Below are 24,705 nucleotides of genomic sequence, written 5' to 3' on the forward strand. Positions count from 1 at the left end.
TTATTTAAGGCCTGTGCCCAGGGCAAATTCAATGTTTAATGTCTGAGCCAGGACTAATATTAGTCCAGTTCTTCCTTCAGCTCTAGTGCCAACTTTGATGTAACAACTGGGTTTCAAAACCACTGCTAGAGACCTTAGGGATTTTTTCTTGATATAGTGTTTTAAAGGTAATAGAAAATATTCTGAAAAATCTGGCTTATTATTTGGAAACATTCTGAAAAGACTGAAAAACATAACCATAACACACCCTCTTTATATGAGTGACGATATGTGTTATGTGTTGAATTGTGTTTCCCCAAAAAATCATGTTCAAGTCCTAACTGCCAGTATCTCAGAATGTGACCTTATTTGGAGATAGGGTCTTTAGAGAGGTGATTAGATTAAAATGAGGTCATTAGGGTGGGCCGTAAACCAAATCAATTGATATCCTTGTAAAAAGAGGAAATTTGGACATAGACATGGACCGAGGGAGAGGGAAGATGGTGTAAAGACACAGAGAAGACAGCCATCAAAAGCCAAGGAGAGATGCCTTGAACAGATTCTTCTACACAGCCCTCAGAAGGAACCAACCCTGCTCGTTCTTTCTTGATCTCAGACTTCTAGCCTCCAAAACTGTGAGGAAATAAATTTCTATTGTTTAAGGCATTCAATCTGTGGTTCTTTGTTATGGCAGCCCTAGAAAACAATGAGTTTTATTTAATTGTATCTAAGGATGTGGGATCTAGTACATTCTGAAAGTTCTAATAAGTAAAAAAAGAAAAAATCATGATCAAACCAGTTACATATACAACAGAAGAGAGATCTTAGTTCTTCTGTATCTTTTCATTCATTCATTCACTTATTTCCTCAGCCAACATTTATATTTACTATGTCTTGAGCATTTTATTAGCATCTGTGGGCACAAAAATTTGCTTGGTATAGTATGTGGCCTTGAAGAGATTCTAATGGTAGAAGTGAACACCTAAACAAATCATAATATATATATATATTACATGTATAAAATTGTTTGCCCCACTCTTATGCACTGCCTCAGACAACTGTAAAGTTTAAAAAAAATTGCCTGTCATTATTTTCAACAAATGCCTTTGGGAAAAAGTCTTTTCCCATTAGGTGCTTTAGGTTAAATATAGGTAAGCTTGAAGTAGGTCTTTTAGGAACCACTAAATAGGTCAAATCATGCCATTTTTCTGGGAATGAGATTTTTAAGATGCTCCAGCCCCATTCTGCTTTTTGCAGCAGTTGTTGGTTTGTTGGTATTCACCACAAATGTGAACTACAGTATTAGTTTTCAACTAATGGGATAAGGGACTAGGGCAAATTCAAATCCCACAAAGATCACTATTTTTACTGAGATCAGTTACTTTTCTTGAGTAAAAACTCCCCAGAATGTTGCAAGTGTTTGGTTAATTTCTAGAGTTCTGAAAAGGTTGATTCTAACAGTTTTTTCCAGTTCTCTTGTTGCTTTAAGGAGGAGAATGTTTGGAGTTTCACTCTGATTTTCACAGATGTCACTGCATTTCTTGTACTTTATATAACATGTATTATAGTCTTTTAGTATAAAATGTTTTATAATTTCCCTTGTTATTCCTCTACTGACCCATGGGAAATTTAGAAGTGTGGTATTTCAGGATTCTAGATATCTTTTTGGTATTGATTTTTAATTAACTTTCATTGTGTTCAGATAATATATTTGACTTCAGTATGTATATTTCATAAAATATTGTTTTAAAAGTTCTATGCTAGAAATATGGAAAAGTGTGCTAGATTGGAGAGCAAACAATTAACTTCACATGGGGCAGACAGGTATTTTTTTTTTGCAGCCTTAATTAAACCTTGAAGGAAGGGTAGCTTCTATGCCAGATGGAAAAAGTGTCAGGGCACTTCCTGGAGTGGGTATGGTATATGCTAAAAGTTAAGGGAATAAAAAATGAGGCTGACATAAGGAAACTTGACAAGATCTCTAGCCAGGTGGTTTAAAGAGCCTGTGGGAGATGCTATGGGTTGCTGGAGATGAGCATGGAAAGAACACCAAGATTTAATTACCAAAAGCCTTGTATTTTAAGGCAAAAATGTGTGTACTTGGATGCAGTAGGAAGATGCTGATAGGTTTTAAGCAGGAGGAAGAAATGATCAGATTTACTTTTTAGAAAACTAATTCTGATGTCATATTCCAGGAAAACTAGAATGGGAACAGTTAAAGGTAGAGAGGGCCTGTGAGTTCAGGCTCAAAGTGATGAGGGCCTCCAACAAGGTAATGACCATGGGAAAAAGGAAGGCATGAATTTGATAGATGTTTATAAGATACATTTGATTGGATATCCTTATTCAGTGCATGTTTTAGGTGAGGGAGAGGAAAGTTTAGTCAACTTTTTGGACTGGGGACTAGATAAATTATAATGCTCCTAATCACAATAAATATAGAGAAAGAAGCAGGTTTAGCAGGGGAAAACACTTTGTTTATATTTGAGATGGAGATTTACTTTGTACAAATTCATGTTCAGTCTATTGGCAACGTGCCTAAGTCAGCAATATGTTATTAGACCCCGAAGACCACTGTTAAACCATCTGAAAGTGAATCTAATGGTGTTATTAATTTAATGAGAGATTCTTGTTCATTAGCCAAAATGCCTTATTGGAGAGATATCATTTTTTTTATAACAGCAACATTGAGAGAAAATCTTGTTAATTTATTGAACATATAAAAGTCCTGGCATCTAGTTGTAAATTGAGAGCCATTTTGGAATAACTGAAAGATTGATCAAAATATATATGGAGTTGCTTAACGAAAGCCAGTTTAAAAAAATAGCCATAGTGCATTAATAAGGGGAGCAATTCTTCCTCCTCTGGGAACCATCAGGGCGACCATTTGTTAGATGGTTTATACACCAGTTCAATTCGGTTTAACAAACATTTGTTGAGAATCATTTATATACAAGGCAGTGTAAGTAACTATGTAGCTTGTCCTTTCACACTTACAGTTTCTCAAAACCTTTTTAATTTTTAAAATTTTCAATTTTTTGCACAGAATTTTCTATCTGAGAAAAAAAAACAGGGACCTTTTAATCAAATCCTTTTTCTGAAGTTGATAGTATTTAATATCCTATTAACTGAGAAGATAAATGATACAATCTGGAATTCTTGTATTTCCATTGATGTTTTAACAGGGACCTGATTTACCTCTCAATTTCAATTGACAATATTTTCCATTTATAATAAGTACAAAAAATAAGAGAAATTCAGAGAAGGTAGAAAAAAAAAAGACATATTCCCTTGATGTTCTCCAGTAACGTTAAGAGTTTGGAGTTTCTGGTCTGCTACAACTAATATATCCTGTTTTCACCAATGCAGATACTAGTAAAGCCACACTTACTTTGATAAGCCAAGTTATCTCACTCTGAGCCCTTACCTGCCAAAGGAGGAAAGGCCCACTCGTCCCCCTAACATCTGTCCCTTCCGTGTGTGCAGCCTCCAGACACCTGCCTGAGATTCCGACCTGCCTGTACTGCCTGCTTGCAAGTGAAGTAGGACTGGATCTGTTCTCAGCCAAAACTGTATCCTCTATTTTCTCCCTTGCATATTCTGGCAGACTTACTTTTGGTTTCATGAGCTACTTAGGTCAGATATTGTTTCAACTACAAAGGCTGCCAAAACGCAGACATCACACAGGTTATATTTGGCATGTTGACAAGGAAGGGCAGTATAAATGGTCTCATGGAGAGCTTACTGAGTGATTACAGAGAAGATATTGAATCTTTCGAGAATCAGGGATTAGGGATTCTGGCTATCTTTTTCTGCTGCAGTTAAGATTTTTAATACTTACTGATAATAGGAGACAACTTGGTGTGATAGCAAAATCAAATAGCTGGGACTCAAGAGATGCTATCTCCAATTTAGGACTAGTGAGTTGTGGTTCAGTTTCAATGGAACTGTTTCCTCATCTGTTAAATGAAACAATTGAACTAGATCAGTGGTTCTTAGGCATGTATACATGTAACTTTACATGTAATTTCAAGAAATTCATGGGATCACTGAAGTGCAACAATGACCTACAGATTTGTGGACACTGAATTACATGGTCTCTTAGAGCCTTTCCAGCTCTAAAATTTTCTGATTGTATTATGCCTGAGCTCTTGAACTCCAGTGATGCTTTCTTTTGGTTTAGCAGCTGCTCTAGATGGGACACCTCTGGCTTTTCTAGGGTGGCTAATGAACAGTCAGCAGTCCAGCTATGTTGATTTGTTCCATAACCTCATTAGGCATCTGTCAGTATTTCCCAGTTCAGTCCATGCACATACTGTCTCTACTACCCTGAAATTTTCTCATTTGATGGTCTGTGAGAACACTGGGCACTCTTGAAGCACTTAATATGCCAAGGAGAAAATACAACTTCCATTAGCACTTTGGCTCTCTCTGTGTTGATGTTAGATGTTGATAATGCATTTGACTCATTTCTTGGCTATTTGCATGATCATATACTGTAAGGGTTTATTTTTCCTTTACCTAAATTGTAAGACAGAGAATTTTCTCCTAATGTAGAATTGGGTAAAGGAAAGGATTATTTGTCCATCTGTATATTTATGCTGAGATTTGTTCAATACTCAGGATTGGAATTATTAATCTTTTAAGTATCCTCAGTTAAAACAGTGTTAACATCTAGTTTCCATCTCAGCTCATTGCTATCCTTGACCTAGATGAGATCACTTACAGTTCTATTATTCTGATGGATGCTGTATTAATAGAAAATTAAATAACCTTGAACCCATATTATGTTAGAACACTTCCATAACTATTCCTCTTTACCATCATAACTGCCATGATCCCTGTGGAACTCCTCATAGGGCTATAATACTACAAGAAGTTAAGCATGAGGCTACTGGCAGTGAGATCTAGACTAAATGTGTTCATTAATGCATTAATTAATTCATCCTAAGTGATCAAAATAATAACAGCCAGCATCCAGATGAACTGTCTGTCCTACCCCATTATTTACCTGTTCCATTACTTGCTCGTGAATGCAAAAAGTGAATTATCTATTTAAGCTAGTTCATTTACAAAAAGCTATACCTTTAGAATCTTATCTTTAATCTTTTCTTAACATTTCCTTATCAGTTATTTTGCCAAAATATTTTAATATTTGAAAGTACAGTGGTCCTCCTTTTCCCAGTTTCACTTTTTGCAGTTTTAGTTGCCCAAGGTCAACCTTGGTCCAAACATATCATGGACAATTCCAGAAATAAACAATTCATAAGTTTCAAATTTTGCACCTTTCCGAGTAGCATGATGAAATCTCACACCATCCCCCTCTGTCCTGCCAGGGACATGAATCATCCCTTTGTCCAGCATATCCCACCTGTTAGTCACTTAGTAGCCATCTTGGTTATCAAAGCTATTGACTGTCTTGGTATCACAGCGATTGTGTTTAAGTAACCCTTATTTTACTTAATAATGGCCCCAACGTGCCATTATTAAGAGTAATGATGCTGACAATTTGGATATACCAAAGAAAAGCTGTAAAATGCTTGCCTTTTTTTCATCTTTTAAGTGAAAAGGTGAAAGTTATCGACTTAACAAGAAAAAAAAATGGTGTGCTTAGGTTGCTAAGATCTATGGTAAGAATGAATATTCTGTACGTAAAATTGTAAAGAAGGAAAAAGAAATTTGTGCTAGTTTTGCTTTCACACCTCAAACTGCAGAAGTTACGGCCACAGTGTGTGATGAGTACGCTTAGTTAAGATGGAAAAGGCTTAAAATTTGTGCAGTAAGGTCTGTTTTTTTAAATTGAAATTTAGTTGACTAATAATAGTATATTAGTTTCAGGTGTATAACATAGTGATTCAATATTTTTATGCATACACCTACAAAATTATTACAGTATTACTATTTTCCCTATGCTGTACATTACATCCCTGTGACTTATTTATTTTATAGCTAGTAGTTTATACCTCTTAATTCCCTTTACCTATTTCTCCCATCTCCCCAGCCACCTCCCTTCTGGCAACCACTAGTTTGTTCTCTATATCTCTGGGTCTGTTTCTATTTTGTTATATTTGTTCATTTGTTTTTAGATTCCACATGTAAGTATAAATATACAGTATGAAAACATACGTTTTAGGTCCATCCATGTGGTCACAAATGGCAAGATTTCATTCTTTTTTATGGCTGAGTAATATTTCATGTGTATCACTACTAAGTGATATATATATATATATATATACACACACATATATATATATCACATCTTCTTTATCCATTCATCTGTTGATGGACACTTAGGTTGCTTCCATATCTTGGCTATTGTAAATAATGCTGCAGTGAACCTTAGGGTGCATATATCTTTTTTAATTAGTGTTTTTGTTTTCTTCGGGGAAATACTCAGGAGTGGAATTGCTGCATCATATGGTAGTTCTATTTTCAATTTTCAATTCAACAGAACCTCCATACTGTTTTCTGTAGTGGCTGCACCAATTTACATTCCCACCAGCAGTGCACGAGGGTTCCCTTTTCTCCATATCCTCCTCAACAATAATATATTTTGAGAGAGAGAGAGAGATTGAGAGAGAGACCATATTTACATAACTTTTATTACAGTATATTGTTGTAATTGTTCTTTTTTATTATTAGTTAATGTTTGTTAATCTCTTGCTGTGCCTAATTTATAAATTTATCATAGTTATGTATGTATAGTAAAAAAAAAAGCATAGTACAAATAGGGTTCAGTATTATCTGAGGTCTCAGGCCTCCACTGGGGGTCTTGGAACTTATCCCTCATGGATAAGAGGGGATTACTATATAGATGATGTGCAAACAGGTAATATTTTTCAAAATCATTACTTTAGTTTTAAAGGGGTACCATTCCCATATATTCATCTTATATTTATGTTAAAGTTTTTCCAGTCCTGCAACTTGTGTCAGTAGGGCCTGAAAGGAAGAGATTTTTCTTTGTTAACTGAATCATCATATTCATTCAATGTTACCATTTACTTTACACTTAGCTTAGAAGAGTCTTCCTTTAGAAAGCTTTCCCTCCCTTAGCCTACACTGTGTTTCTTACCCCCAACTCAGGTATGCTTCCTCCTTGGTCACGTTATGCCTTGAACACATCTCTGTATATCTCTATTATTGTACTTGCCACATCTTTTGAACATTAGCTTCATAAATGTCTGTCTTCCCCACTAGACCATGACCTCCTTGATGGTGGGGACTTGATCTTATTTAACTTTTTTCCTCATTACCTGGCACAGACTGTAACACTCAATAAATACTTTTTAAATGAATAAATAATTCAATTTCCTGTTGATTGCTTGTGATAATGTTGAAAATTAGAGGACTTTGACTAAATATGTGACAATATATTTAATTCTAACATTTTTCAATATTAGAGTCTTTAATATCAAAAACTGAAAGATGAACCTGACAAAGAGTATTTTTGGAATGAAAATAAACAAACGTTTTCAAACTAAACGTGTTAAATGCTTCAAGAGTAAATCAGTGAATCCTAACATTTTGGAAGCGTATCCCTTTTCTTTTTTATTTTTGACAACTTTATTGAGATATAATTGGTATACAATAAAGTGCCTATATTTAAAGTGTACAGTCTGTAAAGTTTTGACACATGTATACACTGATGAAATCATCACCACAATATAATGAACATACCCATTAGGCCCCCAAATTTCCTCCTGCCTCTTTATAAGCCCTCCCTCCTGTCCAGGCCCTGACCCCAGTTCCCAGGCAAACACTGATCTGCTTTGTCATTATATATTTAGTTTTCATTTTCTATAGCTTTATGTAAATGGATCCTATAACATGTACTTTTTTTAAAATTTTTGCTTCTTTAAGCATAATTTTGAGATTTATCATGTTGTATTAATCGTTTATTTCCTTTTTAGTTGAGTGACATTCCATTGTATGGATATGCTACAATTTCTTTGTCTTGTTCCCTATTGAGAAACAGTTGAGGTTTTCCAGGTTTTGACTCTTACAAATAAAATGGTTGTGAACATTCTTATACAAGACTGTATATGGACCTGTGGATATCTAGGAATACAATGGCTGGGTTGTGTGGTAGGTACATGTTTAACATTTTAAGAAACTGCCAAACTGTTTTCCAAAGGGGTAGTATCATTTGCATTCCAATCAGCAGTGCAATGAGATTTCCAGTTCCACAGCATTCTTGCTAACCTTTGGTCAGGCTTTTAAATTTTAGCCATTCTAATAAGGGTATAGTGGTATATCTTTGTGGTTTTAATGTGCATTTCTCTAATGACTAAGGATGTTGATTATCTTTTTATTTGCTTATTGCCATCCACATATATTCTTTGATGATGTATTCAAATCTTTTGCCAAATTTTTAATTGTTTTTGTTGAGTCTTGAGAGTTCTTTATATTATTGAGATTCAAGGGCTCTTTATGCTTTTTAGATACAAATTCTTTATCAAATACGTGATTTGCAAATACATTTTCCTAATCTGTGGCATGTCTTTTCATTCTCTTTAACAGTGTCTTTTGAATAGTAGAAGTTTTTAATTTGATGAAATCCAATTTATCATTTTGCTCTTTTACGGATTATGCTTTTTCGATATCATACTAAGAAATCTTTGTCTGTGCCAAGCTCACAAAGGTTTTCTTTTATGTATTATTCTAAAAGTTTTAAATTTTAAAAATTTAGATCTGTGATCCATTATGAGTAATTTTACGTATGGATTAAGCATGGATCAACTTTCTTTTTCTTTTGTTTGTTTGCATATTGATTTTCAATTGTTGCAGCATCAGTTGTTGAAAAGACTGTCCTTTTCCCACCCAATTGTCTTCTTTCCTTTGTAAAAAAAAAATCAATTGTCCATCTATGTCTCTTTTTGGAATGCCTATTTAATTCCATTGATCTATTTGTCTCTGAGCCACCACTATTCTTCCTTGATTACTAACTGTATAATAAGTCTTTCAATCAGGTAGAGTTAGCCCTAGAAACAACACAAGTTGTTTTGACTATTCTGAATCCTTTGCATTTCTGCTTGAATTTTAGAATTAGTTTTCAAATTTCTACAAAAATCCTGCTGGGATTTTGTTTGGGATGTGTTGGATCTATGTATCAATTTCGGGAGAATTGACATCTTAACGCAGTTGCATCCTCTGACCTGTGAACAAGTTATGTCTCGCTGTTTACGTATATCTTCTTTAATTTCTCTTAGCAGTGTTTTGTTGTTTTTGCTTCACAAGTCTTGTGCAGGTTTTGTCAGATTTACTCCTAAATATTTCATGTTTTTATCTGTTTTTAAATGGTATTTTTCCCCTAAATTTGAATTTTTTGATAATTCATTGCTAGTATGCAGAAATACAATTAATTTTTCTGGATTGTATGTCAATGTTGGATCTTACAACATTGTAAACTCATTTATTTCTAGTAGCTTCTTTGTAGATTCTATTGGATTATCTATATAGGTGATCATATACTATAATTTACTAAGGCAGTTTTAGTTCTTCCTTCCCAATCTGAATGCCTGTTATTATTTTAAATTCCCTTTCCCCCAACACGCACACACACACACAAACACACACACAAACACACACACAACTACTCTGGCAAGAACCTCCAGAATTATGTTGTATGTAAATTGTGAGACCAGAAATCTTTATGTTGTTCCTGATCTTAGGTGTAAAACATTAATTCTTTCACCATTAATAAGATGTTAAATGGAGGGTTTTTGGTAATATTAGGGTAGGATGTTCCCTTCTATTCCTAGTGTGCTAAGAATTTTTATCATGAATGGATAAGGGATTTTGTCAAATGATTTTTCTGCATCCATTGAATTTTTTTCTTTTTCAGTCTGCTAATATGGTGAATTTTGTTAGTTACTGTTTGAATGTTAAGCCAACCTTGCATTTTGGGATAAATCTCACTTGATCATTATATATTGTTAGATTCTATGGGCCAATATTTTGGTAATTTGTATCTTCTCTCTTTTTTTCCTCAGTCTGGCTAGAAGTTTATTTTTTTTCTGATTATTTCAAATAATCAGTTTTTTTATTTCATTGAATTCTTCTATTTTCTGTTTCTCTGATTTCTACTATATTATTTATTCTTTCATTTCTTTTACTTTAGTTTTAATTTTCTTTTTTGTTTTTAAAGGAGTTATTATATTTTTAAAATAAAGATTACTCATATAATAGATATCTGTGATCATATTCAGGTTTTTTTTCTTTGTTTAGTTTTACATTTTGTAGATTAAGAAGAAAATTAGAGAAGCTTAAGGGAAAGTTACTCATTTCTCCTCTGGAGCAGAGTAGAAGACTTTAATGCATGCTTAAGATAAGTGTTTTCCCTTCCATCCCTTTCCAATGCCAACCTGAAAGCCACTGTTAATGAAATGCATTGTCTGATTTGCAAAGTATACATGCTCTAAATTTCAAGTTTACCATGCTTTAAGAGCATTGGTCTAAATTAATATTTATTATTTTTGTTATAAAATATGATAGTTTTAATTGATGTTAAATTTACATTTTTATAATTCTTTTAAAATATTTTTAACTGCTCAAAATTTTTTCCTGGTATTCTAACTACCTGAACTACTTCTACTTCTTGAACAGCATCATATTCATTTAATAAAAATATTGTGATAACCTATTAAAAACTGATACAGCATTTTTGGTACACATTATTTGTGGTCATTAAATTATCTCAAATATTTTTTCTTAATTATAGTTTTCATTAGTCAATCATTTTTACTCCTAATATTCGTTATTGGCAGGTATATATATTATGATTTACAATTTTGAATGGGGAAGCATGTTAATTGGAGAGAATAATAATTTTTCCAACTTCTCAGTGATATGTTATACTTTTTAAAGTGTGTTTCTGAGGCAAACATAACAGGCTTGATATGAATAAAAAATAGTATTGATATTTTTCATATGTTCAGAAAATGTTGACAGTGCAAGAAAGGTGGGGTGGTCAATTCAGAAGCAAGGGAAATAGGAAGGAGCTATTTGACTCTGCTTAGTCAGTCAGATTTTCAAAAGTTGAAGATAAAAGTTATAGAGCAGTGAGGACATATAGGACATAAGGCTAATGTCTCCTACCCCCAAGTAGCATGCCTCAGTACTATAACAGTACCCAAAATTTCTGCATTAACATAAAGATTTTTCAGATGCTACATGTAGTTCTTGATATCTTTTTTTTAAAGAAAGCCTAACCATAAATTACCTACTTATATTTTCTATTTTATTATCTTAGTCAGTGATAAAAACAAAAGACAAAAAAAGAAGTTATCAAAATCAACATTTATCTTAAGGGATAGACAGTGTTTATTTTTGGTGATTTGGTTCATTTACCTTACTGATTAAAAAATATAATTGTTCAAACTCTGTTTTTCTTGATGATACTTATGGTCCTTCAAAATGCCTTTTTTGAATGTTAATTTAATAATTTGACTATTTAAAACTAAAATGACTGGCTGAGGTTTGTACTTATTTCACTTATACTAGAAATGCTATTTTAAAAATAATGCAATTTTGCACAAATGAAAGTGTTTGGAAGTGGTAAACATTTTATTGGATTGTCTTATAGTATAAGAACAGCAAATGAATTTCCTTTAAAAATTTAGTAATTTTGCAAGAATAAAAAGGTTTCCAAGTTTTGACTAAGAATTTCCCTTTTTTATTGGAATATAATGAATCCCTCTTGCAATAGATCTTCTAATAAAATATATATCAATCCATGTTTCCTAGGAGTTAATGCTAAGGTAAGTCATTGTATACCATCTTTTAATTTTCAATATTTTCTTTGGAAGAGTCAAATCAATAATTTTTGAAATATAAATAATGAACCTTGACAGTATTTCTCAAAAGTAGGAAATTTTAATGGTAAGTTTCTCTGTAGCTTCTGCACCAAATGCTGCTACCTTAATGCATAGCAAATCTGAGCTAACTTTCCTTTTCTGTACTACCAGCTTTTATAGAGGAGCAAACCAAACTACTCCACTTTTTGGTTGAAATGGGACTTGCTTGGTAGGACAAGAGCAGAGCTGATTCTAATCTTTGGAGCATTGTCTTTATGTCTTTAGAGCATTAGAGAAATAAAGAAAGGAGAAATTCCCTCCTCTTTGCCCTCCTCCTCTTCCTTTTTTTTCCCCCACGCCAGTGGCTGATAGAAAAAACAAATATCGACTATGTTGGCTTACAGTCTATTTGCTATTAATTAGTATCTATAATAGAAAAACACTATATTGGCACAAAAAATTCATTTAGGTACTATATTATGTTTAAAAATGTTTTTATCGTCTTTGTTGTTTTGCTTTTATTATTTGTATTAAAATAACTTTATCTTAATCTTATTTCTTAAAACTCCAGCATATGCTGTATATGGTACAGATTAATAAAGAAGATGCTATGTGATATTATCATTTTTGCTGATCCTCTTTTTAAAAAGTTTAGATTAGAAGGCCCCTCTTTGCCTCAATGTAGTGGTTAATTTCATTTCTGCATATTATTCTGGAACTTCAGTTAAAACAAAATGTTACTTTCTCTTAGCTTTTGCTGCAAAAGTATCCAACCTTTGCAAATCTAGGGTACTGTAGTCACTCAAAAGAAGCTCTTTACTATGCAGCTATTCTGTCAATTTACATATCTTGCCAGTGGTTGGACAAAAAAAAGATCAATTAAATTCCCATTTGTATCAAAGTTGTATTGTGAGGTAATCATAATGTCCTATGGTGAAACAGTATGTAGTTTAGTTTTATATAGGGGACAAGATATTTTATTCCACAATTAGATCCAAGCCCCCAAACTGAGATGTTCTGGGGGAGAGCAGCAGTTTAATTTTCCTTTCAAATAATATGGGGATGATACACTGGGGATGACATACTTAGAAAACTTAGGGAAGTTACAAAACTTAATGGTTTCCTTAGCAAGTAGTTGTCCCTAGTTTGGTATTCCAACTTGATATTACCCTAGGTGCAATTGGGTGCTAATGGTCAAATCAAGATAAGGTAAGTCACTTGGTGTCTCAAGTGGCAATTCTTAGTTTTTTCAAGCTAGAGGAGACTGGTCTCTAAGTCTCCATTCTAACTACCTATTTAAACACTGTCTCCTGTTCTGGGAATATTTCCAAACTCAAATTTGTTCTTGATTTGTTGTATCCTATATTATAATATTTTTTATTTTTAAAATGAGTTTTCCTCCTTTACTAAAGGTAGTGACAACTTACACTGATTTTGTGCTTACTATAAGCTAGGTAGTAAGTAGCATGCTGAAAGCAGATTCTGAAAGAATGTGCATATAAGTGATCATCACTATACTACTGGTATTGGGGCTGGTCTTATGGAGATAAAGAAGGAGGAAGGATGCAACAAAAATAGTTGCCACCTACCTGAGACTGTCCATTCACGAATAGTAGTACAAGTCTATTTCCAATCTGTGTCATTGGATATCTCTATATAATAAAGAAGTGTTTTCTAGATATAGAGAACAAAGTAGTGGTTACCAGTGGGAACAAGTAAGTGGGGAGCAATATAGGGGTAGGGGAAAAAAGGGTTATTATGGGATTATATGAAATGTGTGAAACTTAAAAATTGTGAAGCACTATGGAGTTTAATGAATTTTTCATTCAATAGAGAAAGAAGTTTTTTCCATTTTCACAGACATTGTCTTTAACCCCATCCAACCATCTCGTGAAGGCACGAAGTTGTCAAAAGGAAAATCAGCCCAAACCATCTCCACTAATGAAAATATTTCCAAGTATATATATAAATTGGTCATAACATCAACTCTATACAAAAGGGAGCACTTTAAAAAAACCTTAAAATATGGTGTAGATCATTACTGTTATCTTAAAGTCTGATTATGTATCCTCAGCTGATAATTTGTCCCAAATAGAGCTCCATTTTGTAACCTAATATTATGGAGCAATAGGTGAAATCCCTTTGTAAAAATTCTCCACTACTATCTCCATAATCTCTACTTCACTGAGTATCATCCAAGTGCAAAAATGAAAAATTATAACCTGCCAAGCATCAGTGGCAGAGTGAAATGAAAAAATTGTGAGCTAATAACAGTGATGCCTCAAAAAAATTTCCTGGCCAATTTAACATTGCTTCATCCAAGGTCATTTCCCAGAGCTGATTATTATTAGTAATTTGCAGATGAGACTATGCTACCTCGGTCATGGTTAGTGAAGATCAAGAAAATGCCAGGGAAGGTTTAAGACTCAAGGTTATCTATCTTTCTCAAATAAGATGCCAATAATAATTCCACTTTATTTTCTTAATACCTGGCAGAAAATAATTTTCAAAGAAAGGAAAATGAAAGCCTGTCTTATCTTCTACTAGACATGTAATGTTGCAACATAAAACACCAGAAGTAAGGATAACAGAGGGACAATGTTTACTAGGTCCTTAAGTAGCATTCATTTGGGAAAGAAATCCTTAGGATATTTTCCTAGAATTTTAGTCTGATGCTTAAAAAAAATTGTTGATTGAATTTTATATAGACATTGATTCTTATGGCCACCTATAGTTCATTTTTTTTTTTAATTTTTTTTATTTATTTGTTTATTTATTTATGGCTTGCGTTGGGTCTTCGTTTCTGTGCGAGGGCTCTCTCTAGTTGCGGCAAGCGGGGGCCACTCTTCATCGCGGTGCGCGGGCCTCTCACTATCGTGGCCTCTCTTGTTGCGGAGCACAGGCTCCAGACGCGCAGGCTCAGTAATTGTGGCTCACGGGCCTAGCCGCTCCGCGGCATGTGGGATCCTCCCAGACCAGGGCTCGAACCCGTGTCCCCTGCATTGGCAGGCAGATTCTCAACCACTGCGCTACCAGGGAAGCCCCTATAGTTCATTTTTAAACTTCTAGAAAACTTCCAAGTTTACTTTCTCTTGCCCAGTTTGAAATTTGAAATTATATTATAAATAGTTCTTTAAAATAATTTTATTTTTATACATAAATAATTCAAATATAGACAAATATAAAAAAGAAAATGAAGCTTTTCGATAATTTTACCAATCACAGGTAACCTTTCTTGACCTTTTAGTGTATACTTTTCGGATCCGTGTGTGCATCAGTGTGTGTGCATCTGTGTATATGTGGGTAGAGAAGAGAGATAGATGAGTAGAGGACAGATTTTTAAAAATGAGCTCACAGAAGATATACTCACATTTTATCTAGCAACTTGCCATGGACATCTTTCTTTTTTATTTTTTTTTACTAGTTCTTAATTTTGAAATTAGAAATATCAGCGCATTATTTTTATTTTTTAATTGGAGTATAGTTGTTTTACAATGTTGCATTAGTTTCTACTGTACAGCGAACTGGACTTCCATGTGCTATACAGCAGGTTCTTATTAGTTATCTATTTTATACATATTAGTATATATATGTCAATCCCAATCTCCCAATTCATCCCACCCCCCACCCCCGCTTTCCCCTCTTGGTGTCCATACGTTTGTTCTCTACATCTGTGTCTCTATTTCTGCCTTGCAGACTGGTTCATCTGTGCCATTTTTCTAGATTCCACATATATGCACTAATATATGATATTTGTTTTTCTCTTTCTGACATACTTTACTCTGTATGACAGTCTCTGGGTCCATCCACATCTCTACGAATGACCCAATTTCATTCCTTTTTATTGCTGAGTGTATTCCATTGTATATATGTACCACATCTTCTTTATCCATTTGTCTGTTGATGGACATTTAGGTTGCTTCCATGACCTAACTATTGTACATAGTGCTGCAATGAATATTGGGGTGCATGTATCTTTTTGAATTATGGTTTTCTCTGGGTATATGCCCAGTAGTGGGATTGCTGGGTCATATGGTAGTCCTATTTTCAGTTTTTTAAGGAACCTTCATACTGTTCTCCACAGTGGCTGTATCAATTTATATTCCCACCAACAGTGCAAAGAGGGTTCCCTTTTCTCCACACCCTCTTCAGCATTTGTTGTTTATAGATTTTCTGATGATGTCCATTCTAACTGGTGGGAGGTGATACCTCATTGTAGATTTGATTTGCATTTCTCTAATAATTAGTGATGTTGAGCAGCTTTTCATGTGCCTCTTGGCCATCTGTATGTCTTCTTTGGAGAAATGTCTATTTACGTCTTCTGCCCATTTTTGGATTCGGTTGTTTGTTTTTTTGATATTGAGCTGCATGAGCTGTTTATATATTTTGGAGATTAATCCTTTGTCCATTGATTCGTTTGCAAATATTTTCTCCCATTCTGAGGTTGGTCTTTTCATCTTATTTATAGTTTCTTTTGCTGTGCAAAAGCTTTGAAGTTTCATTAGGTCCCATTTGTTTATTTTTGTTTTTATTTCCATTACTCTAGGAGGTGGGTCCAAAAAGATCTTGCTGTGATTTATGTCAAAGAGTGTTCTTCCTATGTTTATGTTTACCTCTAAGAGTTTTATAGTGTCTGGTCTTACATTTAGGTCTTTAATCCATGTTGAGTTTATTTTTGTGTATGGTGTTAGGGAGTGTTCTAATTTCTTTTACATGTGGCTGTCCAGTTTTCCCAGCACCACTTATTGAAAAGACTGTCTTTCTCTTGTATATCCTTGCCTCCTTTGTCATAAATTAGTTGACCATAGGTGCATGGGTTTATCTCTGGGCTTTCTATCCTGTTCCATTGATCTATATTGCTGTTTTTGTGCCAGTACCATATTGTCTTGATTACTGTAGCTTTGTAGTATAGTCTGAAGTCAGGGAGTCTGATTCCTCCAGCTCCGTTTCTTTTTCTCAAGATTGCTTTGGCCATTCGGAGTCTTTTGTGTCTCCCCACAAATTCTAAGATTTTTTGTTCTGGTTTTGTAAAAAATGCCATTGGTAATCTGATAGGGATTGCAATGAATCTGTAGATTGCTTTGGGTAGTATAGTCAATTTCACAATACTGATTCTTCTAATCCAAGAACATGGTATATCTCTCCATCTGTTTGTGTCATCTTTGATTGCTTTCATCAGTGTCTTATAGTTTTCGGAGTACAGGTCTTTTTACCTCCTTAGGTAGGTTTATTCCTAGGTATTCTATTCTTTTTGTTGCTTTGGTGAATGGGACTGTCTCCTTAATTTCTGTTTCTGATCTTAAGTTGTTAGTGTATAGGAATGCAAGAGATTTCTGTGCATTCATTTCATATCCTGCAACTTTACCAAATTCATTGATTAGCTCTAGTAGTTTTCTGGTGACATCTTTAGGATTCTCTATGTATAGTATCATGTCAGCTGCAAACAGTGACAGTTTTACTTCTTCTTTTCCAATTTGTATTCCTTTTATTTCTTTTTCTTCTCTGATTGCCGTGGCTAGGACTCCCAAAGCTATGTTGAATAATAGTGGCGAGAGTGGACATCCTTGTCTTGTTCCTGATCTTAGAGGAAATGCTTTCAGTTTTTCACCATTGAGAATGATGTTTGTTGTGGGTTTGTCATATATGCCCTTTATTATGTTGAGGTAGGTTCCCCCAATGCCCATTTTCTAGAGAGTTTTTTTTTTTATCATAAGTGGGTGTTGAATTTTGTCAAAGCCTTTTCTGCATCTATTGAGATGATCATATGGTTTTTATTCTTCAATTTGTTAGTATGGTTTATCACATTGATTGATTTGTGTATATTGAAGAATCCTTCCCTCCCTGGGATAAATCCCACTTGATCATGGTGTATGATCCTTTTAATGTGTTGTTCGATTCTGTTTGCTAGTATTGAGGATTTTGCATCTATATTCATCAGTGATATTGGTCTGTAGTTTTCTTTTTTTGCAGTATCTTTGTCTGGTTTTGGTATCAGGGTGATGGTGGCCTTGTAGAATGAGTTTAGGAGTGTTCCCTCCTCTGCAATTTTTTGGAAGAGCTTGAGAAGGATGGGTGTTAGCTCCTCTCTGAATGTTTAATAGAATTCACCTGTGCAGCCATTTGGTCCTGGACTTTTGTTTGCTGGAAGATTTTTAATCACAGTTTCAATTTCATTACTTGTGATTGGTCTGTTCATATTTTCTATTTCTTCCTGGTTAAATCTTGGAAGGTTATACCTTTCTAGAATTTGTCCATTTCTTCCAGTTTGTCCATTTTATTGGCATAGAGTTGCTTGTAGTAATCTCTTATGGTGCTTTGAATTTCTGTGGTGTCCATTGTAACTTCTCCTTTTTCATTTCTAATTTTATTGGTTTGAGTCCTATCCCTCTTTTTCTTCATGAGTCTGGCTAAAGGTTAATCAATTTTGTTTATCTTCTCAAAGAACCAACTTTTAGTTTGTTTGTTCTTTAATTCTTGTAGGTCTTTGTTAAACATTTCTTGCATCTTCTAGATCCTTGCCTCCATTCTTTTTCTGAGTTGCTGAATCATCTTAACTATCATTATTCTGAATTCTTTTTCTGGAATGTTGCCTATCTCCACCTCATTTAGTTGTTTTTCTGGTGTTTTATCTTGTTCCTTCATCTGGGATATAGTCTTCTGCCTTTTCGTTTTGTCTGTCTTTCTGTGATTGTGGTTTTCCTTCTGCAGGCTGCAGGATTGTAGTTCTTTTTGCTTCTGCTGTCTGCCCTCTGGTGGATTAGTGAACATCTTTCTATGTCAATAATTATTGGTTTACATTTTCACTTTTAATGGCTACATATTGTTGTTGGTAACATCTGGTGTTTCTGAACATTGAGAATTACAGTTTTTCACCATTTAAATAATTCTGAAATAAAGACAACTTTCTACATTCATCAGATTATATTATAAAATAAATTTTAAAACTAAAAATGATGGAAATTTAAACATTTGATACTTACTACAGAATGCTCTCTAGAAAGATGTAAGTTTATACTTCTCCTAGCACCACATTCTTACAAGGGTCTTCTTTAATTAGATGGGTGAACTTTGATATCTCAGCATTGTTTTTTGTGTGTGTGTGTTTTTTTTATTAGTGATTTAGAATATACAGTTGACCCTTGAACAACATGGGTTTGAACTGTCCAGGTCCACTTATACATGGATTTTTTTCAGTAAATGTGTGCTGTAGTACTTCACCATCTATGGTTGGTTGAACCGCAGATGTGGAACTGTAGCTATGGAAGACTGTAAAGTTATACATGAATTTTCCACTGCAGGTAGGGTTGGCACCCCTAACACCTGTGTCTTACAATGGTCAACTGTCTTTTCAAATCCTTAGTAGCTATTGCACTCTTTTTTGAATTTCTTGTTTATGTCATGCCCATTTTTTTCTATTTGTATAGTTCTCTTATTGTTATTTAATAATAATTCTTTATATTTTTTGTCTTCACCTATGTTTTATTCTTTTCCATTTTGTGAATTTTAATTTATTTATATTTTCCCCAATATTTGTTAATCTTTTTTTTTTTATGGTTTTGGCTGTGAAGCCATGCTTACAAAAGCTTACCCTACACAAAGTTTTATGATTAATTATTTAAATTTTTCTTCTGTGACCTTTTTATGTTTAATGCTTAATCCATAAGCAGTTTATTCTCAGGTATGATTTGAGATGAGTCTAACTTATTTTATTTCCAAATGGCTTGGCTGTTAACAAAGTATCACTTAATGAGTAGCCCAGCCTTCCTCACTAATTTGACATGCCTCAGTTATCATAATAGATGTTTTCAAACTATGTTCTGAGGTATTTTAGGCATTCTGTGGTGTGCTCTTGGGATATTCTTGAAGGGCTGGAAACTTCGTAACTGGGATATTCTTCTTACCATCCTTATATCTCCATTGAAATATCTGTGATTTTTTTCTAATTCATTTTTTACATGTTTTAAAATAGTTTCTTCTTTTTTTAGAGGCATAATTGACATATTAGTTTCAGATGGACAATATAACAATTCGATATTTGTATATATTACAAAATGATCACCACAATAAGTCTATTTAGCATCCATCAGCATACATAGTTACAAATGTGCAGTTTCTTCTTAATTTCTAAAAATCAGTTTTACTGAAGTACACTAAATACAGATATTGTATAACATACACATCAATAAAGTTGTATAACCAGTACTACATTCAAGTTAGAGAACATTTCCATTACTACAACAAACCTCCGTTGTGCCTTTGTAGTTTATCTTCTTACTGTACTGTTGGCCTCTGGCAACTGTTGATCTGCTTTATACATTATAGTTTAGATTTTTCTAGAAGTTCATATAAATGAAATAATACCAGCAGGTAGTCTTTTATGTCTGGCTTTTTTTTTCACTTAGCATAATGCTTGTGAGATTATCCATGTTGTTCATGTTCAAATAGTTTGTTCCTTTATACAGCAGAGTAGTATTCAGTTATCTGGATATAACACAATTTGTTTATCCATTCACATGTGGATATCTAGGCATCATGAATATGGCTGAGGTTTTGCCTATCATGAATATAGTTATTGTGAACATTCTTATATGGGTCCATATGTGGATATATGTTTTTATTTCTTTAGGGTAAATACCTGAGAGTGGGATTACTGGGTTGAATGGTAAGTGCACATATAATTTTATAAGAAACTTCATAAGAAATTGATTGCCAAGTGGTTTTCTTAAATATCTGTATTATTTTGCATTCCCACCAACAATGTATGAGAATTCGAGTTGTTTTACATGTTTGGCAACACTTAGTATGGACAGTCTCTTTAATTTTAGCCATTCTAGTGTGTAAGTAGTGGTATCTTATTGTGGTTTTAACTGCATTTTCTTAATGGCTAATGTCCTTTGCATTTCAATATAAATTATAGAAGCAGTTTCCCAACTTCTACAAAAAAACCTGCTGATATCTTAATATTGATTTTGTTGAATAAATTTGGAGGCAACAATTTGGGGACAATGACATTGTAACAGTATTGATGAACATGGTATGTATTTTTATTTATTTAAATATTCTTTAACTTGTTTCAGCAAAGTTTGATAATTGACAGGGTACATGTTTTACAAAATTAAAAAAATTATCCCTAAGTATTTCATATTTTGATGTTATGAAGTGGCAGTCTTAAAATTTTTAATTTCTAATTTTTGTTGCTAGTATATAAAATACAATTGATTTATATACATTGATTTTATCCTGTGTACTTGGTAAACTCATTTATTAGTTCTCATGGCTTTATGTGGTGTCCTCAGGATTTTCTGTATGAACATTTTTTCTGAAAAAAAGTTTTCCTTTCTTTCCAAACTGTATATCATTTATTGCTTGTTTTTGCCTTATTTTATTAGTGTAGATGTCCAGTACAGTATTGAATATATATGTGATAAAAGCAGATATCCTTTTTTGTTCCTGATATTAGAGGGAAAGTATTCAGTGTCTTCAGTATTTCACCATATAAGAAAGATGTTAGCTGTAGGTTTTTCAGAGATGCTGTGTTAGTCTGCTTGGGCTGCAATAACAGAATACCACAGACTGGGTGGCTTAAACAACAGAAATGTATTTTCTCATAATTCCTTAGGCTAGGAGTCCAAAATTAGGGTACTGTCAGGGTTGGTGTCTGGTGAGGGCTCTCTTCCTGACTTACAGATGGCTGCCTTCTTATTGTGTCCTCAGATGGCTTCTTCTCTGTGAGAGGGGAGAGAGAGAGACAGAGACAGAGACAGAGACAGAGGGAGGGAGGGAGGGAGGGAGAGAGACAGAGAGAGGGAGGGAGGGAGGGAGAACTTTCTGGTATCTCTTCCTTTTTTATAAAGAAACTAGTCCTGTTGGGTTAGGGCTTCACTCCTATGACTTAATTTAATCTGAATCATCTCCTTAAAGGCTCTATCTCCAATATAGTCATATGAGGAATTAGGGCTTCAATTCCAAATGAATCTTGGGGGGACAAAATTCAGACCATAACACATGTTCTATATCAGATTGAGAAGTTTCTTTATATTTCCAGGTAGCTTAAATATTTATTTTAAATAGCTATTAAATTTTGTGAAATGTTTTTTGCCATCTGTTGAGATGATCATATGTTTTTTTCTTTTCTTTTTTTAGTATATTAATATGGGGAAACATATAATTCATTTTTGGAATGTTAAACCCATCTTTCATTTACTTGCATGTTTTATATGCCTTTCATGTATAGCACTTTAAGTATTTGTTTATTATATGCATATAAGTATAATTTATATATTTTATATATTGGGGAATACAATTTGTTAAAAGTTTGTTAGGGATTTATTTTCATGTCTAAGAAGTTATAAGATATATTGATCTGTAATTTTCCTCTCTTGCAATGTCTTTGCTTGGTTTTGGATCAAGATGATGTTTACCTTATGCGAGTTGGGAAATTTTCCCTCATCTTCTATTTTATGAAAGAATTTATATAGAATCAATATTATTTTTTACTTAAATGTTTGATAGAATTCCCAGAGATGCTGTCTTGGCTTGAAAATTTCTTTTGGAAAGGTTTTAAACTTGAGTTTAATTTCTATCTTTGTTAAGGGCTGTTTGGGCTATTTATTCCATGCTGAGTCACATCTTTCAAGGAATTTTTTGTTTCATCTAAGTTACTGAATTTATTGGCATAAGTTATTCCTCATATTCCTTCCTTATGCTTTTACTTTGTGTAAAGTCTGAGCGATGTCCTTTCTGTCATTCCTGATATTGGTAATTTTTGTCATTTCCCATTTTCCTTGATCAATCTGTCTGGAGGTTTATCAGTTTTTTTCTTTTAACAAACCAGGTTTTGGTTTCATTGATTTTTCTCTATTGTTTGTACATCTTCTATTTTATAGGTGTGTACTTTTACCTTTATTTTTTTTTAAATCAAGGGACAGAATTCTTTATTTTATGTATTTATTTATTTATTTATTTTTGGCTGAGTTGGGTCTTAGTTGCAGCACATGGGATCTTCACTGTGGCACCTGGGATCTTTTGTTGCAGCTCACAGGCTCTTTGTTGCGGCACAAGTGTTTCTCTTTAGTTCTGGCATGCGGGCTTTCTCTCTCTAGTTGTGGTGCACAGGCTCCAGAGGGCATGGGATCTGTAGTTTGTGGTGCGTGGGCTCTCTAGTTGAGGCACGCAGGCTCAGTAGTTTTAGTGCACAGGCTTAGTTGCCCCACAGCATGTGGGATCTTAGTTTCTTGACCAGGGATTGAACCTGTGTCCCCGGCATTGGAAGGTGGATTCTTTACCACTGGACCACCAGGGAAGTCCCCTTTTATCTTTATTACTCCTTTCCGTTTATTTTGGTTTACATTCCTCTTTTTTTAAATCTTTTTAGTTCTTTAAGGTGGAAGCTTAAGGAAGATGATGTAAGAGTTTCCTTCTTTTCTAATACAAGCATTTAATGCTATAATTTTCTTTTTAAGCACTGTTTTAGTTGCATTCACATATTGTGATATAGGGTGTTTTCATTTCTTTCAATTACAATATTGGGTTGGCCAACAAGTTCATTTGTTTTTTTCCATAAGATGGCTCTAGTAGCAGTGCTTAGTTGTCTTTAACTTCATTGGAACAATTATGTTAGATTGTTTTGTGACAGCTGTCATATCAGCATGCATTTAAAAAAAATCGAAATTGGTGTAGCCATTTTAATACTGAAGGTGGACGGAAAAAAGCAACATTTTCAGTATATTATTATTTCAAGAGAGGTAAAAATGCAACTGAAACGCAAAAAAAGATTTGTGCAGTGTATGGAGAAGGTGCTGTGACTGATCGAACGTGTCAAAAGTGGTTTGCGAAGTTTCGTGCTGGAGATTTCTCGCTGGATAATGTTCCACAGTCGGGTAGACCAGTTGAAGTTGATAGCGATCAGATTGAGACATTAATTGAGAACAATCAACATTATACCATGCGGGAGATAGCCGACATACTCAAAATATCCGTATCAAGTGTTAAAAATCATTTGCACCAACTCGGTTGTTTCTTGCTTTGATATTTGGGTTCCACATAAGTTAAGTGAAAAAAACCTTCTTGACCATATTTCTGCATGTGATTCTCTACTTAAATGTAATAAAAAAAAAATTCCGTTTTTAAAACAAATTGTGACAGGTGATGAAAAATGGATACTGTACAATATGTGGAATGGAAGAGATTGTGGGATAAGGGAAATGAACCACCACCAACCACACCAAAGGCTGGTCTTCCTCCAAAGAAGGTAATGTTGTGTATATGGTGGGATTGGAAGGGAGTCCTCTACTATGAGCTCCTTCCAGAAAACCAAACGATTAATTCCAACAAGTACTGCTCCCAATTAGATCAACTGAAAGTAGCACTCAACAAAAAGGCGTCTGAAATTAGTCAACTGAAAATGTACAATCTTCCATCAGGATTATGTAAGACTGCATGTTTCTTTGATGACCAAACAAAAACTATTACAGCTTGGCTGGGAAGTTCTGATTCATCCACCATATTCACCAGATGTTGCACCTTCAGATTCCATTTATTTTGATCTTTACAAAATTCTCTTAATGGAAAAAATTTCAATTCCCTGAGAGACTGTAAAAGGTGCCTGGAACAGTTCTTTGCTCAAAAAGATAAAAAGTTTTGGGAGGATGGACTTATGAAGTTGCCTGAAAAATGGCAGAAGGTAGTGGAACAAAATGGTGAATGCGTTGTTCAATAAAGTTCTTGGTGAAAATGAAAAATGTGTCTTTTATTTTTACTTAAAAACCAAAGGAACTTTTTGGCCAACCCAATATTTCTTAATCCATCATGATTTTTTTTCCTTTGACCCATGTGTTATTTAGAAAAATGTTGGTTTCTAATATTTGGGATTTTCCATATATATATATGTGTTACTGATTTCTTGTTTAATTCCATTGTGTTGAGAAAACAT

The 24,705-nt window shown here is 33.9% G+C and overlaps 1 protein-coding gene across 1 annotated transcript in view; it reads left to right on the forward strand.

The window, feature by feature from the left end:
- The window catches only part of NAALADL2 (N-acetylated alpha-linked acidic dipeptidase like 2), a 1,542,421-nt gene that overhangs the window by 60,832 nt on the left and 1,456,884 nt on the right, over positions 1 to 24,705 (forward strand). The window lies entirely within an intron of this gene.

The sequence above is a fragment of the Balaenoptera musculus genome, chromosome 4, assembly GCF_009873245.2.
Source record: "Balaenoptera musculus isolate JJ_BM4_2016_0621 chromosome 4, mBalMus1.pri.v3, whole genome shotgun sequence".
Classification (NCBI taxonomy): Eukaryota; Metazoa; Chordata; class Mammalia; order Artiodactyla; family Balaenopteridae; genus Balaenoptera; species Balaenoptera musculus.